Below are 18,259 nucleotides of genomic sequence, written 5' to 3' on the forward strand. Positions count from 1 at the left end.
GGCTTTCCGGCTATCTGCCCTCCCCGCCCCCGACGGAGGCCTCCTTGAGAAGCGTGTGCAGGCCGGAGCACTGCCCCGCTAGTTCTCCAGCCCCCCGGGAGACGAGGCCAATAAAAGTTGTTTTCCCTCCTTTCTCGGGGTGGGGGCGGGGTGAAGAGCTGGGAAACGGGAGTGCTTGGAGTTGAACCTGGGCCTCGATTGGAGAGTCCAAACTGGGTGCTTCTTGGGTGCTGTGGGGACTGAGAAATTTTCAGGTTTTAGGATTGTCACGTCACCTCTTCTACCTACATTTGAAATGTTACCGATTCTCTTCATATTGCAGAGAATCGTGCCCCGGGAGTGTAAAGCAGGGGATGGTTTTGGGCACTTACAGATTCAAAACAATGTTGTTTGTATGCGACGATAGCGAATTACTTGCTGTTAGTCGATGTTAAGATGATGTGTATAGTTTATTCTCGTGATTGTGACTAGAGAGGAGTTTTTTCTTTCATCTCCGCGAACGTAGTGTTTATGAAAGTATTTGACATGGCATAAAGAAAGTTGTGTGATTTGTGACTTAACGTGGTATTTGACTCCATCTTTTAGATTTTCATGTGCCTTTTTTAAGAAAATTGCAAATTCTGATGGTGAAGCACTTAGGAAAATAAAGATTCAGAACAGTGAAAATAAAAACAACGTGTGTATTGTATTGAATACTGTACCTTGTACTCATGTTTATACTGTACGAAAAATTCAGGCTAAAAAAATTTACTCCAGGGAGGAAATAGCGAAAAGTTCGGGAAGGTTGTTTTCTTGCTGTCAGTCTTTGAGAACAGTTATAACACAAGTAGTTTGCTATCTAAATAAAGTACTAAAAAAACCGACAGAGTTTTGATACCGTTTTTTCTTTATATTTCAAAACGTACATTAAGTTTACTCCGGTGGTCTATCAGTGGTCATTTTAACAACCAAGCTGCTTTGATTAGAAATTCCTCAATATCCACTTTAGTTTTCATATTCTGGCAGAACTTTAGGGGTATTGAAATAGATGTGAAATATGGAAAATTGTTATTTTCCATATGGAAAATGTTGCTAGAATTGCTTCCTTTGAACACAGTATCCAAGTACTGTTGATTTGAATAACTGTCTTAAAGCCTTAAGGGGGCTGTGGTAGGAAGAGAGCCCAGGACTGAAGTTATTTTAAACTTTTCCTAGGTATTTGATCTTTGAGGGGTCGCTGTTTTAACCTTACTTTCCTTATCACTAAAATGAAAAATTTTGGGTTGTATTAGCTTTCCTTTTATGTATAGCGAAGGACCACACATTTAGTAGCTTCAGTTCAGTTGCTCAGTCGTGTCCGACTCTTTGTGACCCCATGAACCGCAGCATGCCAGGCCTCTCTGTCCATCACCAACTCCCGGAGTTCACTCAAGCTCATGTCCATTGAGTCCGTGATGCCATCCAACCATTTCATCCTCTGTCGTCCCCTTCTCCTCCTGCCCTCAATCTTTCCCAGCATTAGAGTCTTTTCCAATGAGTCAGCTCTTCACATCACGTGGCCAAACTATTGGAGTTTCCGCTTCAACATCAGTCCTTCCAGTGAACACCCAGGACTATCTTTAGGATGGACTGGTTGGATCGCCTTCCTTCCAGTCCAAGGGACTCTCAAGAATCTTCTCCAACACCACAGTTCAAAAGCATCAGTTCTTCGGCGCTCTGCTTTCTTTATAGTCCAACTCTCCCATCCATACATGACTACTGGAAAAACCATAGCCTTGACTAGATGGACCTTTGTTGGCAAAGTAATGTCTCTGCTTTTGAATATGCTGTCTAGGTTGGTCATAACTTTCCTTCCAAGGAGTAAGCGTCTTTTAATTTCATGGCTGCAGTCACCATCTGCAGTGATTTTGGAGCTCAGAAAAATAAAGTTAGCCACTGTTTCCACTGTCTCCCCATCTTTTTGTCATGAAGTGTTGGGGCCAGATGCCATGATCTTTATTTTCTGAATGTTGAGCTGTAAGCCAACTTTTTCACTGTCCTCTTTCACTTTCATCAAAAGGCTCTTTAGTTCTTCACTTTCTGCCATAAGGGTGGTGTTATCTGTGTATCTCAGGTTGTTGATATTTCTCCTGGAAATTTTGATTCCAGTTTGTGCTTCATCCAGCCCAGTGTTTCTCCTGATGTACTCTGCATATAAGTTAAATGCAGAGTACATTTAGCAGCTTCAACAACACCTATTTATTATCTCACAGTTTATATAGGTGAGAAATCTGGGTACTTTGTAGTGGGGCTTTCTGTTCCACATTTCACCTGGCTAAAATCAGGATGTTGGGTGTGTTGGCTCAGTTCTTATCTGAGGCTTAGGACTTTCTTCCATGCTCACTACTTGTTGGCAGAATTTCCTTGTGGCTGTATGACTGGAGTCACCATCTTCTTTCTAGCTATTGGCAAGACTTTCTCACTTCCTTACCACATGTTCATATAGGCATTTTCACGTCATGACTTTTTGCTTTCATCCAGGCAAGCAAAAGTAAGTTGCTCTGGCTTCCTCTGTCTTTGTCCTCTGGACTCCCTTAGGAGACTCCTTTTTAAAGCTGATCTAATTAGATCAGACCTACTCAGGATGATCTTTTTGATGAACTCAACTGATTAGGGACCTTAAGTACATATGCAAAAATCTATTTGCCATATAGCAATCACGGGAGTGATACCCCATTATAATTACAGGTCTCTCCCACACTGGAGGGTTGCTAATGAGGGTGAGTCACTGTGGTTTGTTAGAATTTTGCTTGCCATGGGGACAGAAGTATGTTTACACTTTAGAATCTCTATGTACAAGAAGACCACTTAGGCAAAGCAGTAATCCCACTTGATAAGTTTACTCATACTTGTTTTGTCTTCATGCTTTTTCCTCTTTGTATTTCCTGGTACCTCAGTTGAAGTGCCTCCTTCTATAAAAAGATTTTATTGCATATAGTGAATAGTAATAGTGAATAGTGAAGTTGCTCAGTCGTGTCCAAATCTTTGTGACCCCGTGGACTGTAGCCTACCAGGCTCCTCTGTCCATGGGATTTTCCAGGCAGTAGTCCTGGAGTGGATTGCCATTTCCTTCTCCAGGGGATCTTCCCAACCCAGGGATCGAACCCAGCTCTCCCACATTGTAGACAGACGCTTTACCGTCTGCGCCAATTATTCCATATAGAGGAAATTAAAAATAAAAATTAAAAAGTTAAGTAGAAAGGCAAAAAGGGAACAGTGGAGATTATGCAGTTTTCATTATTGCCTGATACCTATTGTTTTACTCATTTTAGGAATGAGATTGAATCTCAGGGAAGTTAAGAAATTTAAATGACTAAGATGACCCTCCTATTAAGTGGCAGGTAGATTCATAAACTTATTACATCAGACAGTTGCTGTGGTATGATTGGTCCAGTTACTTTTGAAGAGAGAATTATGAAAAAGAATAATTATTTAAAATGGAGTACAGATATTGAAAAGTGTTAGTTGCTGAACCATGTCCTACTCTTTGCAACCCCATGGACTATAGCCCACCAGGCTCCTCTGTCCATGGAATTCTCCAGGCTTGAATACTGGAGTGGGTTGCCATTTCCTTCTCCAGGGAATCTTCCCTGCCCAGGGATCGAACCTAGGTCAACTGGTGGACAAAGAGGGGAGCAAAAATTGGTCATGGTATATTGGAGGTTTCACAGTCTAAGAAGCAAAATATCTCCAAAAGAAGGCAGTTTAGTTAAGAATAAGATTTAGAGACGATAACCAGGAGTTAAAATTGTTCAGGAGATACAGCTAAATTTCTTAATAGAGAGGTGATAAAGTAAGGGCTTGGTAGATCTTTGTTAGCTGAATTAAAATATGTCTCTAGAATTTATATGATGCTTGCTACTGTGATACTGTAGGGAAAAGAAGGAAGCAGAGAACTAAGAGGATGCTCTTGCATAAGCCTAGGAAAGAGATGATTCTTGAGGTGGGAATAAGGATGTGTCTATAGAGAAGAAGGGATCAGTTTTCTGTCATTTTGGTAGTCAAGAGGACAGGATCCCAACTTCTTTAGTGCTGAGAGAAACCTTGTTATTGACAAATGAGATTCTTTTTAATTGAGCTTTAAGTAGGTCATAGGCCAGTTGGTTTTATAGAATCTTTTCTCTGTGGACTAATTCACACCTATTGCTTCTTTCAAGTTTCTTCCCCTTTTCTGTGTTCTTGCCAGTTAGTGCTTAAAGGACAGTCAGTCCTGCCTTCTTTATAGGATACATTGCTTTGTGCTGTGAGCCTAAATGATGCACTAGTTAGCCCTCCAAATTTCTCTGTAGAGTTTTGCTGCAATTAAACAGCTCTATAGATGGCTTTTAACTTACTGGAAGCACAAAGTTACAAAAACATTTTATGTTGTGACCCAGTACAAACACACACACAATAGAAATAACACTTACCTTCATGCAGTTCATGCTGATATATTGTATATATTTTTGAAACTAAGAATGCTGGTTACAGCTCACTTATGTGATTTACAGCAATCCTTTCACTTGGCTGAATTATAATCTCATTGTTAATTGGGAGAGTGCGAAGTAAGACCAAACCATAAGAAATCATTTCACTTCCGTCACATTGGCAGATACTAAAAATTCTGATAATATCAAGTGTTGCTGAGAATGTGGGGAAATTAGCCTACCACTTTTGGAGGGACATAGTCATTTTGTAAAAGAAAGTGACTTTTGTAGTAGTAGAATACATGTACGTTAACTTAGTAATTATGTTTTTGTCTTTTTATTCCTAATGAGAGAAATTCTTGTATGCTGGGTTATGTGAAACAAAAATGTTTGCAATAGCCAAAATTTAGCAACAAAGTGTTCATCATTCTACCACTGCTTTTCAAATACCAGTGGTGATTTTCAAATGATAAAATAATCTTGATTTGTAGGATAACCTCACTTGGTCACAGTGTACTATCTCTTTTATATTTAATGTTTTGCTAGAATTTGGGGATATTTTTTCATCAGGAATATTATTTTGTAGTTTTCTTAGGTTGTAATGTCTTTGTCAGGTTTCAGTATTTGGATTATGATACTCTTAAAAGTACGGGAGGTGTTCCCTCTACTTACTGAAAGACCTTGTCGAATATTCCTTGACTGGTAGAATTCATCAGTGATACCGTTTGGACTTAAATTTTTTAATTTTTTTGTAGGGAGACTTTTGGTAAATTCAAATTCTTTTTTGTTTTTAATTGGACATAGATTTTGTTTCATCTTTTGTCAGTTTTGGAATTTCCTTGTCATCTTTAGGATGTTTGTAGGATTTGTATTGATATCTCTTTAATTTCTGATGTTATTAATGTGTTCGTTCTTTTTTTTTTCTTAACCAGTCTAATTCTTATCTGTATGTCTTTTCAAAAATAACAATGCTGGTTTGCTCCGTTTGTCTTTTCTCTCTCATTTTTTTCCTGTTGTTTATAATTTTCATTTCCCCATGTATTTTGCTTCTCCTTTTCTAGCTTCTTAAAGTGGTCAGAGATTTCAGACATTTCTTGTTTTCTAATTTAAATGTGCAAAGCTCTAGATTTTCTTCTAAGTACTGCAGTTGCCTACAGATTTTTCATATTCTTATTATCATTTATTTTGGAATAGTTTCTAACTTGCTTTGTGATTTCTTTGTTGACCCAGAGATTATTTAAAAAGAGTTTTGTTTAATTTTCAAATATTTGGCGTTATTTTAGATATCTTGTTATTGATTTTTAACAATTTCATTTTGAGGCTTGAGATATATGCTGTATAATTTTAATCTTTTCAAATGTATAGAACGTTGAGTTATGGTTCATCATGTGGTTTATATTAATGTACTTTTCACACTTGAAAAAAAATGTGTTCTGCAGTTGTATGGTATACTATTCTGTAAATATCAGTTAGATTCAGGTGTTTTGGTAGCATTTTTCAAATCATTTTTGTCTACTGGTTTTTCTTTTTTTTTTTGGTCTAGTTATATCAGTTGCTGAGAGGGATGTTAAAATAGCTAACTGTGACTGTGGAATTACCTATTTCCCCCTTAATTTTGTTGCTTTTTGCCTCAGTATTTTGAAGCTCTATTTCTAGGCACATTCAGTTAATACAGCCACTCTAATTTTCTTGAGCTTACTGTTTCTGTAGTGTATTTTCTTCTATCCAGTTACTTAAAACTTTTCTTTGTGTTTAAAATGTGCCTCTTGAAGGCAGCATATAGTTGAGTTTTGCTTTTTTTAAAATCCATTCTGACAGTGTGGAAGTGGCATCTTTCAGTTTGATTCCATTGATTATGTACTAATGCCTGTCAAAAAATGCAGAAGTTCTAAGATTTTACTGAGATTTAACTTGCTAACAAGTTAACCTGTTACAGTTGAATGGAGTCATGAGACTCCTTGGTCAGAGATGAACAGTGCACTACAGCAATAACAGCCGCCACAGCATTAGCATTAGTGTCAGATCTTGGAGCCCCACTTTGTACATGGTAGAGGGAAGATGTGACACCCACATGTGTGTTGGGTTGTGTTCAGTTCAGTTCAGTTGCTCAGTTGTGTCCGACTCTTTGCGACCCCATGAATTGCAGCACGCCAGGCCTCCCTGTCCATCACCGTCTCTTGGAGTTCACTCAGACTCACATTCATCGAGTTGGTGATGCCATCCAGCCATCTCATCCTCTGTCATCCCCTTTTCCTCCTGCTCCCAATCCCTTCCAGCAGCAGAGTCTTTTCCAATGAGTCAACTCTTTTCATCAGGTGGCCAACGTACTGGAGTTTCAGCTTTAGCATCAGTCCTTCTAAAGAACACCCAGAGCTGATCTCCTCTAGAATGGACTGGTTGGAGTCTCCAAGGGACTCTCAAGAGTCTTCTCCAACACCACAGTTCAAAAGCATCAATTCTTTGGCGCTCAGCTTTCTTCACAGTCCAACTCTCACATCCATACATGACCACTGGAAAAACCATAGCCTTGACTAGATGGAACTTTGTTGGCAAAGTAATGTCTCTGCTTTTCAGTATGGGTTGTGTTAGAGGAGAGGAATCCCAAGCTTAGAGAAACTCGTATTTTTATAATGGGTTATAAGCATACCTCTCCTTTTCTCTGAGGGAGATGCTATTTCTCTTTCCCAAGATAATTCACTCTACAAATATACTTGAAAACATTGGATCAAAGACAGTTGGTGTCTCTGTTTTCAAGATAGGCAGAAAAACTAGAGACCCATGGAAAATTCTTTCAAAACTGCCCGGTGAATTTTCTCAGTTTCCCCTACGTAGCTTAGATTTTTCTTTTCTTTGTTAGATGGCCCCAGCCTAGCTTTCCAGCTCTGTCTCTGCACTGTACTTCTCTCTGGGTTTTATGCTCTCACTAGATTGATTTCATACTTTATTCCATGTCCCTCATGTCTTTGTTCTGGTGTATAATGTGTATGTAAGGAACACTCATTGAGTATTTACTGTGTAGCAATAAATATTTTGCAATAACCCTGTGAAGAAGTTACATTGCTATTATCTGTTTTAAAGGTTAGGTTAAATTTAGTTATTTAAATTAACTCAATAAGTTTGTTAGGTTTGATTAAGTCTCTCATGTTTGTGATGAGGGAGGGACACATTATAGAGAATCCTTTGACTTCTTGATGTTAGTGATAGTTACATGGAGTGCTCACTTCATAATTCTTTAAACTATTATTTAGATTTTATGTATTATGCCATATAATTTCCCAAAGAAAGGAAAAACAGAAAAAGGAAGTAAACACTGAGCTGTAGAATCTATTTCATGTCTTCCTGATATCTTCACCCTCTTTGTATTTTCATTTATTGCAGATATATTATTGGCACAATAATGTTCGATAAGTGATGGGGTTCATAAGGCATGGTATTTTGTAGACTACTTGTTGCAAGGCCACACAACTAATAAATGAGAGAGTCAGGATTTAAACCTGCTTACTTTCAGAACCCACAATTTAAATCTCTTAAAAGCGCATTTTAATCTCAACCTTATTTATGCTGTTGGAACTCTTTTGCATTTTGAAGTGTATCTTACAGAGATTTGGTTTTCTTTCCTTTTCCGTCATATAACAGTCAGGTGGTCTTGAGTAGAACATTTCATTTCTAGAGGCCTCAGTTGTCTTATCTCTGTGATGGGAATCCAGTTAAGATTCTTTCAATAAATATTTATGAGTGCCTACTCCATGACTAGCAGTGAGTATACAAAGTTGTTTAATACATAGACTTTGCTTTTAAACAGCTTCTGTTCTATTGAGAGAGATTTAAAAACCAAACCCCCTAAAGCAACAAACCAAGCTAATAAGGATAATACATGGAAGTTGTGAGAGCATTAGGTTCAGGATACTTTGGAAGCATAAAGTACAGAGGTAAGAGGATGTGCCCCTCTCCTTGTCACCGCCCCGCGCCGCCCCCCCCCCCCCCCCCCCAGCCCAAAGTAGATCATTTTTAATGTTATCAGGAAGAGTTAGAAGAGTCTTTCAGGGTAGTTCCTTGACGTTGGTAGTTAAGTATCACCTGTACTGTTTTTAGCCTCCACTGCTTGTTTCCTTGTCTTAGAGAGGCAAAAAAAAGTGCTTTATACATAGTCAAGCATGAATATGACCTGATTGCCTCTTTTGAGGTAACTGATTCCCTCAAGCTATCCTGAAGTTATCTTCCCTGAAGTTATCCTGAAGCTCTGCCAATTCTGTTATATTAGGTTATTATTATTTTTTTCCTATCTCATTTAGAGTACTGAGAGGTAGGCTTTCTCTGTTCTCTAGTAGATACTAGACGGTACAAAGTAGTATATATGCAGAAATTCTTATGACAGAACGCAAGATACAGAAGCTAAGGAATGTCTTAAGCTATGTTCTGCTTAGTTGTTAAAGCCTTAAATTAATTTTCAGGAAGAAAATGCCCTAGTGTATGCTTTGTACTGTGGGGATAGTTAAAGAGTTTGTGCGTTCACAGATGCAGGAAGCACTGTCACATAATGAAGGGCTAAGAAAGCCATTGTCTGTTGTCCAAGAGATATCCTGGCCTGAGTTACACTCCTGGTGTCAAATTCTAATTCATCTCCTTCCTAGGTATGTAAACATGGGCAGATTCTTTAACCTCTCTAAACCTCAGTTTTCTCACCTGTGTAATGTCACTAATGCCTCATGGATTAATGTATCAGTTAGAAAGTTAACTTTTAACTGTTAGAGTCTGCTGTTTTGTATGTAAATACATTAGTGTTAAATTTAAAAGGTGAATAAAGTTACAATCTGGATAAATCATAAGATTACTTTCCAGAAGCAAGGATTATTAATTAATTGGTTCTTACCAGTGCATAGAGCTAGCTGATACTTCTTAGCACGTTAAAGCTGGTTCAACAATAAGCTCTATTAATGAGAGTGGTCAGAGGGTGAGGGTCTCAGGTTAATAGAGAGATGAGGGTTATAGCCAGAGTTTTGTGCTTATTGTTAAATATATTTAAAAAAATCAGACTCTTTTCTTTGCTCTAGAAAGTAGAACATCTTGGAAATCCATTGTGATGCTTCCTTAGTAATTGAGAAGATTCGATGGCTGTATCAAGATTTTTATTTATAAAAAATAAAAATAGCTTTGCATGTATAATTTCGCAAAGAGACTAGGAATGAATCTTCACCAAAAGCAAAACATAATTTTGAAAGTTACTTCTTTGTGTAAGTTCTTAAAGTCAGATGGTCAGATGACTGCTTTTCCTGTCATAAAAATGGGGTACAGGAAGCAAAACCTGGGTTAATCTGAGCTTTTAAAAAAGTTTTGGATATTTAATAATTTATAAATGTGAAGAGAGTGTGGTATGAGAGAGAAAAACGAGTGTAGAGCTAGAGACTTGAGTTTTAGTTGTACCTTTACCACTAAAGAGCTGTGTGTTTTTGAATCACTACTTCTCTGAACCTCGGTTTCTTCATTGTAAAATTTGTGACTTGGACTTAGTTTCTAAGATTCCTGTAAATTTTTTAGTCTCTTGAGGAAATCAACTCTGAATCAGGTAATGCAAAGTTTTTAATTTTAAAGACTTTAGTTAAGTCTGAGTGTGTTATCAGCAGGCTCCTTTGTCTCATCTTCTAATAGGTTATTAGAATAATTCATGCTTTCCTCTAGCTGATTCATACACAGACCAAATACGTTAATATTTAGGTAGTACTTAACAGTTTTTGGTTTTAGGTATGGTTGTTTACTTCTTTATTTGGTGTAAAAAAAGATTAGCAAGTGTCTTCATGTAATTTTAGTCATTTTGAGTTATTCAGACATTTGTTGAACACCTGTAGTGTGCCTTACACTTCGGTTATAAAGACATAAAAGCACAGTTTTTGTCTTCCTGATGTGCAGAGAATTCAAGACTCAGAACTTAGGTGTGATAACCTCCAGAAATCCTTTTCCAATAGCCTTATTGGTCCTTACTCCCACTATTTCTCCCTTTCTCAAATCCAGGATTGGTCAAAGTGCTATTCCTTTGTCTTTTAGTGGTATGCTGTGCCGGGGTGGCATGGTTGGCTATGGAATTGGTGATGCTCTGCATAAAGGTGCTCCAGCCAAGGGGTTTGGTCAGGGCTGAAATCCAGATTTCACTCTTCTTGACCAACTATCCATTTGCTTTTTTCATGATTTTCTAATCCCCCAGAGGCCCTTTCCCCCAATTCTTAGAAAAGAACTTGCATATGGTAGCCGCTATCTACCCTGTGCATAAGTGTACCATTAAGAACTTTCCATAGTGTTTTTTTGGCAGGTAAGTTTTATAGTAGGTAATACATGCCTTGAAGTGGTTTGTTGAAGGAGCACGTGCTTCCTGAACACAAATTCTTACGTAAGGTTTGAAAGAAGAGTAGAAGTTAACCAGGCAAGAGTGGGATGATGGAGATGGAATGGCTTTCCAGGTAAAATATAGAGGGGTAATGTAGTGATCTGGTCTAGGACCACAGCTTCGGAGCCTGTGCTCTAGAGCCCTCAAGCCGAAACTGCTGAGCCCATGTGCTGCAGCTCCTGAAGCCTGTGCCCCTAGAGCCTGCGCTCGCCAGCGAGAGAAGCCACTGCAGTGAGCAGCCTGTGCACTGCAGTGAGCGCAGCCCCCAGGAGCTGCAACTAGCGGAATATTGCCCGCAGGGATGAAGACCCAGTACAACCAGAAGATTAAAAGTAAATAGAAGAAGTTTAAAGAAATAGAAAATAAACTAAAGAATGGTTGGTATCTGCCCCAGACCAACTGACACCCAGTCTCTGACTTTCTGACGCACAGAGCGCTCTGAAGTGCACACCTGACAGAGCTTGGTACTGATTATAATAGAATATGTGTTTACTGAGAATGTGTCAAATACTTCGTCCAGTAGCATGATGATAAATAACATCACAGTCTTACATGGGTATTACATTTCACAGATGAGGTAGAGAAGTTAAGTACTTTTCCCTAGCTAGGAAGTGGTAGGTTTGAGTCCAAGTTTTTATAACTCTATAATAAAGTCTTAAGCAATAAACTCTATAATAAATCTCTTAAGCAATTTTTTTTAAACCTGGGATTTATAAACTTAGAGGGGAAAATAATCATATTTTCATTTTTCCTAATCTCTAAGAGAGATTTCACATTTTCTTTAATTTTGAATGTAGGTAACAAATCACAGTTGTGTGAGCAATACTGTAGCTTTCTTACAAATAGAAATCAGAAATATTTCCATATTAAATTACAGATGTTGGAGATATCTCAAAATATCTTTGATCCTAAGCAGTGCTTTAAAATTGGGCTGTTAGATCCACCTCTAGATGTGTCATTTATTGTGTTAAAGAAGCACATACAATACTGTATCACAAATTTGTTTTCTTAATATGTTGATAATTATGAATGTAATTAATAATGAATTCCTTTTCTAGATAATAGTCTTTGCTGAGAGAGTTTAGTAGAGTAAGGTGGACAGAAAATAAAAGAATCATTTTTGTTATCTTGTAGAATTGAGATGCTTATAAAAGACAGTTTCTCTTTCCTTCACCACTTTTCTTTACTTTGACTGATAAATAGGACCAAAACCCAAGTTCTTCTTATTGTCAAAGTTATTAAAAGACTACTTGGGTTTGAAGTGCCTTTTTAAAAGCACTTTCTGAAAAATTAGAAGAGATATATGCATTATCTTATCAGGCATTCTATCTGGTCATCTGATACAATGCTATTTAACAGAACTTTCTGCATTGATGGAAATGTTTTGTTTATGTGCTATCTAGTATGGCATGTATTAACCATAATAACGCAAAGAATCAAAATAACAATAACAGCAATATAATAACATTAATAGCAGTACTACCTAAGCATTTTACATATATTAACTTATGAGAGCCATACAACAACCCCATGAGGTGGACACTCTTTTAAGTTTCAGTTTACAGATAAACTGAAACCTGGAGAAGTTAAGTGATTTTCCAGAGTTCACATAGCTAGTAATTAGCAGAACTGGGGATTCAGACCCTGGTAGTCTGGCTTCCTTTATGTTCCCTTTTTAATATGTTGCTTTAATCACTTTCCTCAGATTCCGAACCCCACACCCCCACCCCCGCCGCCCCCGCGCTTCTGACAGCATGCTGTCAGAAGCAATATTTTAAAAAGGAATTTAAGATCACTCATTTTGCTCTATCAGCTAAAAGTTGTGCAGAGCTTACTGGTTTATTTCCTGTAAGTAAATTTGTCTTAGATGTATTAGGTGTTTTTAGTAACCAACACTGATATTGTTAAACAGTAATTTATATTTTTCCTAAGTTTAATTTAAAGCTGGGTTCAGAAACTGAATATTCATGTGGTTATTTTGGTCACTGAAACTAACTGAAATATAATTCTGAAGCCATTTTGCAATGAGTTGGCTTTGGTTAATAGGTACTTGGCTTTCCTTAGTCAATATACACATGTGACTAACTAACCTATGTTACATCTAGTATGGTATGTTGGGTTCCTGGAGGCCCAGAAGGGGAGAGGTATATCTGAGGTACAGAATTCCATTCCTGCTCTATTCTGGGTGAGCTGGTGGTAGAGTGATATTAAAAGGGGCAAGAAAACTGTCATTTTTCAGTTATCTGTATAGGCATTGTGCTTGAGGCTTTACATATAAAGTCATCATTTATTAACTATAGGCTGTTTTTCACACCCTTCTAGTGCTTTAGATTCATTACATATGTCATTTAATCTGCACCCAGTGCCTCAGAGAACATGATGACCAGGATACTTTTGGATGAGGGCTTTGTTAGTCTCTTCCTCTTCTCTCAGCTTTCCCCTCTCCACTTCAAGGGAATGATCATAAATATAGGTGGGGAATGAGAGGGGAGTGGGGCTGAGGTTACTGATACCAGCTTATCTAGTACTTAAGGTTCTCCAGCTGGTAAGTTCATTCATTTCATTTTGCCTAGATGTTGGAAATAAGGCAGACAAGGTATTTGTCTTCATGTGGGAGACAGTCAATAATCAGGTAAACAAAATAACCATACACTGTGTTAAAAGCTGTGAAGGGAATGATTGAGGTACTGTGATTGGTAATAATGAGATGCATACAGTCAGGAAAGGCATCTTTGAGGATATTAAATTTAAGCTGAGCTTGCACAAAACCTGACGAGACTGGTCCAGGCACAAGGAAGAGCCGGTGCAAAATCTCTGTAGCAGAAATGGCTGTTGTATTTTAGGAACTGAGAGGTGATAATGGAGGGAGCGTGCACAATACCCGAACAATGTAGTGCCTTCACCTGAGGCTAGAGGGGTAGGCCAGAGTCCGGCTTACGAATGATATGTTTGGGTTAGCAGGAACTGTAAGGAGTGCAGATTTTACGATATGTAAAATGACAAACCATTGAGTTTTAAGCAGGGAAGCATTTAAACAACATCTCTAGTTCAGTGATTCTCAACTATGGGTTATATCTTGCTTTACAGGGGACATTTGGCAATTTGCAGAGATTTTTGATTGTCATGACTGGGGGGTGATGATGTATGCTACTGGCATTAGTGGGTAGAGACCAGGGATGCTGCTAAATAAACATTCTTCAGTAAGCCCCCTCCAGCACGCGATTGTTGGCCCAAAATGTCATAGTGCCACAGTTGAGAACTTCTGCTCTAGCTGCTCTGTGAATATTGGATTGTGCTGAGGGTTGGAATGGAAGAAGGAAAAGTTAGATTGATGCAATGTCCAGGTGATGGTACCTGCACCATGGTTTCAGTAAATGTAATAATGAGAAATGTAATTGTTTATGTTTTGGAAATAATGAGTCAAGAATGATCTCCAGGTTTCTGACTTTAGTAACTGAGTGAATGGTGGTGCCATCCTGGCACCACCTTGGGAAAGACCGAGAATGAGGAGTTCTGATTTTTTAAATCTTATTCATGGAACCTGAATTGCTATTAAAAGATGACACAGCACTATTTTATGAGCAGCAAGAAAAACAATGCTGTATGCTTGTGCAGTCTATAATTGGTCATACCAGCCACTCATTGCTTGGAAACCTTTTATCTATTTCCAGAGATTTGACAACTTCTTCCTTCATTTCTGTTGCTTGGCGTGTGATAGGCTGTCCTTTAGCATGTATCTCAGTAGCAAAACATAATACTCAGTAGCATAACATAATGGCTGTTCTTATATCCCGTAAGTCGCTTTGTTGCTTTGCAAGAAAACATGAAATTGGGATTGTTATCAGCAATAATGAAATTTTATTTGCTAATCTCATTTTTTGTAACTTAATGCATGGTAAGTTTTCAATATTAAATTGCAGAGTAATATTTTAAGACATTTAGCAGGTAGTTAAACTCAACATGCATGAAACTCACAGTGCAGACAATTCAATTGATGACAAGGTCAGTTGACAATTATGCTTGAGTTCATGGGTGAACAGTGGCAGCTGTGTTTAATTACTGTCTGTTCAGCACATTTATAAAATGCCTTTAATTGTCAGATACATCTTTATCTCAGAAATGTTAAAATAGGGGGAAAATGTGAAATACAGTAGGTGGTCAGAAACATACCTACCAGTCCATTTAACATATGATATGTTGAAATGGATTAATAGCACTACTGATAGTACTTGTGTTAATAATATAAATGGTTTCTATGTATGGAAACTCACTTTTAAAATATAAATTTATTTATTTTAATTGGAGGCTAATTACTTTACAATGTTGTATTGGTTTTGCCATACCTCAACATGAATCCGCCACGGGTGTACACGTGTTCCCCATCCGAACCACCTTCCCAACTCCCTCCCCATACCATCCCTTTGGGTCATCCCAGTGCACCAGCCCCGAGCATCCTGTATCATGCATAGAACCTGGACTGGCGATTCGTTTCATATATGATATTATACATGTTTCAATGCCATTCTCCCAAATCATCCCACCCTCTCCCTCTCCCACAGAGTCCAAAAGACTGTTCTATACATCTGTGTCTCTTTTGCTGTCTCACATACAGGGTTATTGTTACCGTCTTTCTAAATTCCATATATATGCATTAGTGTACTGTATTGGTGTTTTTCTTTCTGGCTTACTTCATTCTGTATAATAGGCTCCAGTTTCATCTACCTCATTAGAACTGATTCAAATGTATTCTTTTTAATGGCTGAGTAATGCTCCATTGTGTATATGTACCACAGCTTTCTTATCCATTCGTCTGCTAATGGACATCTAGGTTGCTTCCATGTCCTGGCTATTATAAACAGTGCTGCGATGAACATTGGATACACGTGTCTCTTTCAATTCTGGTTTCCTCGGTGTGTATGCCCAGCAGTGGGATTGCTGGGTCATAAGGCAGTTCTGTTTGCAGTTTTTTAAGGAATCTCCACACTGTTCTCCCTAGTGGCTGTACTAGTTTGCATTTCCACCAACAGTGTAAGAGGGTTCCCTTTTTCTCCACACCCTCTTCAGCATTTATCGCTTGTAGACTTTTGGATACCAGCCATTCTGACTGGCATGAAATGGTACTTCATTGTGGTTTTGATTTGCATTTCTCTGATAATGAGTGATGTTGAGCATCTTCTCATGTGTTTGTTAGCCATCTGTATGTCTTCTTTGGAGAAATGTCTATTTAGTTCTTTGGCCCATTTTTTGATTGGGTCATTTATTTTTCTGGAATTGAGCTGCAGGAGTTGCTTGTATATTTTTGAGATTAATTCTTTGTCAGTTGTTTCATTTGCTATTATTTTCTCCCATTCTGAAGGCTGTCTTTTCACCTTGCTTATAGTTTCCTTTGTTGTGCAGAAGCTTTTAATGTTAATTTGGTCCCATTTGTTTATTTTTGCTTTTATCTCCAGTATTCTAGGAGGTGGGTCGTAGAGGATCCTGCTGTGATTTATGTCGGAGAGTGTTTTGCCTATGTTCTCCTCTAGGAGTTTTATAGTTTCTGGTCTTACATTTAGATCTTTAATCCATCTTGAGTTTATTTTTGTGTATGGTGTTAGAAAGTATTCTAGTTTCATTCTTTTACGAGTGGTTGACCAGTTTTCCGAGCACCACTTGTTAAAGAGATTGTCTTTTCTCCATTGTATATTCTTGCCTCCTTTGTCAAAGATAAGGTGTCTGTAGGTCCGTGTATTTATCTCTGGGCTTTCTATTTTGTTCCATTGATCTATATTTCTGTCTTTGTGCCAGTACCATACTGTCTTGATGATTGTGGCTTTGTAGTAGAGCCTGAAGTCAGGCAGGTTGATTCCTCCAGTTCCATTCGTCTTTCTCAAGATTGCTTTGGGTATTCGAGGTTTTTTGTATTTCCATACAAATTGTGAAATTATTTGTTCTAGCTCTGTGAAAAATACCGGTGGTAGTTTGATAGGGATTGCATTGAATCTATAGATTGCTTTGGATAGTATACTCATTTTCACTATATTGATTCTTTTGATCCATGAATACGGTATATTTCTTCCTCTATTAGTGTCCTCTTTGATTTCTGTCATCAGTGTTTTATAGTTTTCTATATGTAGGTCTTTAGTTTCTTTAGGTAGATATATTCCTAAGTGTTTTATTCTTTTCATTGCAGTGGCAAATGGAATTGGGAAACTCACTTTTTAAAGATCACTGGCAGGTGAAAACTTGGATTTGCAATGAGCTGGTCAAACAGTGGTAGAATTTGTTGAAAGAATGGGTACAGAGGGTGACAAGTAAGAAATCACTCTAAGGCAGTATTGTAGAAGCTAAAGGATGAAATTAAAGCAATGAAATTCCATGTGTATGTGATTTTTGAGGCTGTGTGCCTATACTAGCAGCACAGTTTTACAGAGTCGATGTATAGACAAATACATTTTAATTTTGGTTAGTTAGAAAACCTAGCTGGCTCCCCCCCCACACATATTGCATTATAATTTCTATTAATAGTTTAATTTACATAGCTTTGGAAAGCAGTTTGCTAATAGTTTTGGTGCATTATATTAAAAGGTAGAACAGATACTGAATGTTTATTAACCAAAACAAAGTTCCTTTGTATATAAATGGTGTGTGCATATGTGTGTATGTTAGTTAATGTTTCTTTGACATACAAAACTCAAATCTGTTACTGCTATCATTCTTCAGTGTGAATGCAGCTGTGGTTCTTTAGTCCAAACTGTACCACAGCCAGGCCAGTCAAAAACATCAGGTACTCCTGTGAGGTCTGATAGTGATATTATTCCACCCCACTGTAATAACCATATTGGTCAAGTCGCAAATACCCTGCTATGACTTTATCTTACCTGTTTGGCACTTAAAATATTGTTTGTATTGTGATAAACTGTAATAATTCACATACGGTTTTGTATACTATAAAGTGTCTTTCAGGGTAGGGACATGTTTTTTGCATGTGTGCCTTACAACAGTGGAGCAAGCACATTGCTGGGCAAAATAATAGACACTCAATAAATGCTGCCTAATTCAACTGTATTGAATAATTTAGATTCATACTGTATACTAAGCTTAATTGTTATACTTTAAATCTTTTTATTAGAGATTATTGCATTTAGCTTTAATGCTGAAAACATCATTCTTTGCTGAGATTAATTCCTTTATTATGCTATTTGTTCCTAAATCTTTTCAGCCACCTTTTTCCTGTCTACTTATACTTCATTCACTCATTGCATATTCTTACTGACCAGTTTCACTTTTAAGGTCAAGCTGAACAGAGCTTGGAAATGGGAAATAATTATTTTGTCATGTGACTTTACTTTAAACAGATACCCACACAATTAAAGAATGGTATATTGATGTATGCATTGCCCTGTTTGCTTACATTAGATTTTTTGATAAAGATGGTACAGGTTCATTAATTGACCAAGAAATTTGGATGCTTCTTTAG

At 37.7% G+C, this 18,259-nt stretch overlaps 1 protein-coding gene across 1 annotated transcript in view; it reads left to right on the forward strand.

Annotated features, from left to right (window-relative positions):
- STAG1 (stromal antigen 1) overlaps positions 1 to 18,259 on the forward strand; it is a 465,665-nt gene that overhangs the window by 662 nt on the left and 446,744 nt on the right. The gene's annotated exons all lie outside the window — the stretch shown is intronic.

This window comes from Budorcas taxicolor, chromosome 1 (assembly GCF_023091745.1).
Source record: "Budorcas taxicolor isolate Tak-1 chromosome 1, Takin1.1, whole genome shotgun sequence".
Classification (NCBI taxonomy): domain Eukaryota; kingdom Metazoa; phylum Chordata; class Mammalia; order Artiodactyla; family Bovidae; genus Budorcas; species Budorcas taxicolor.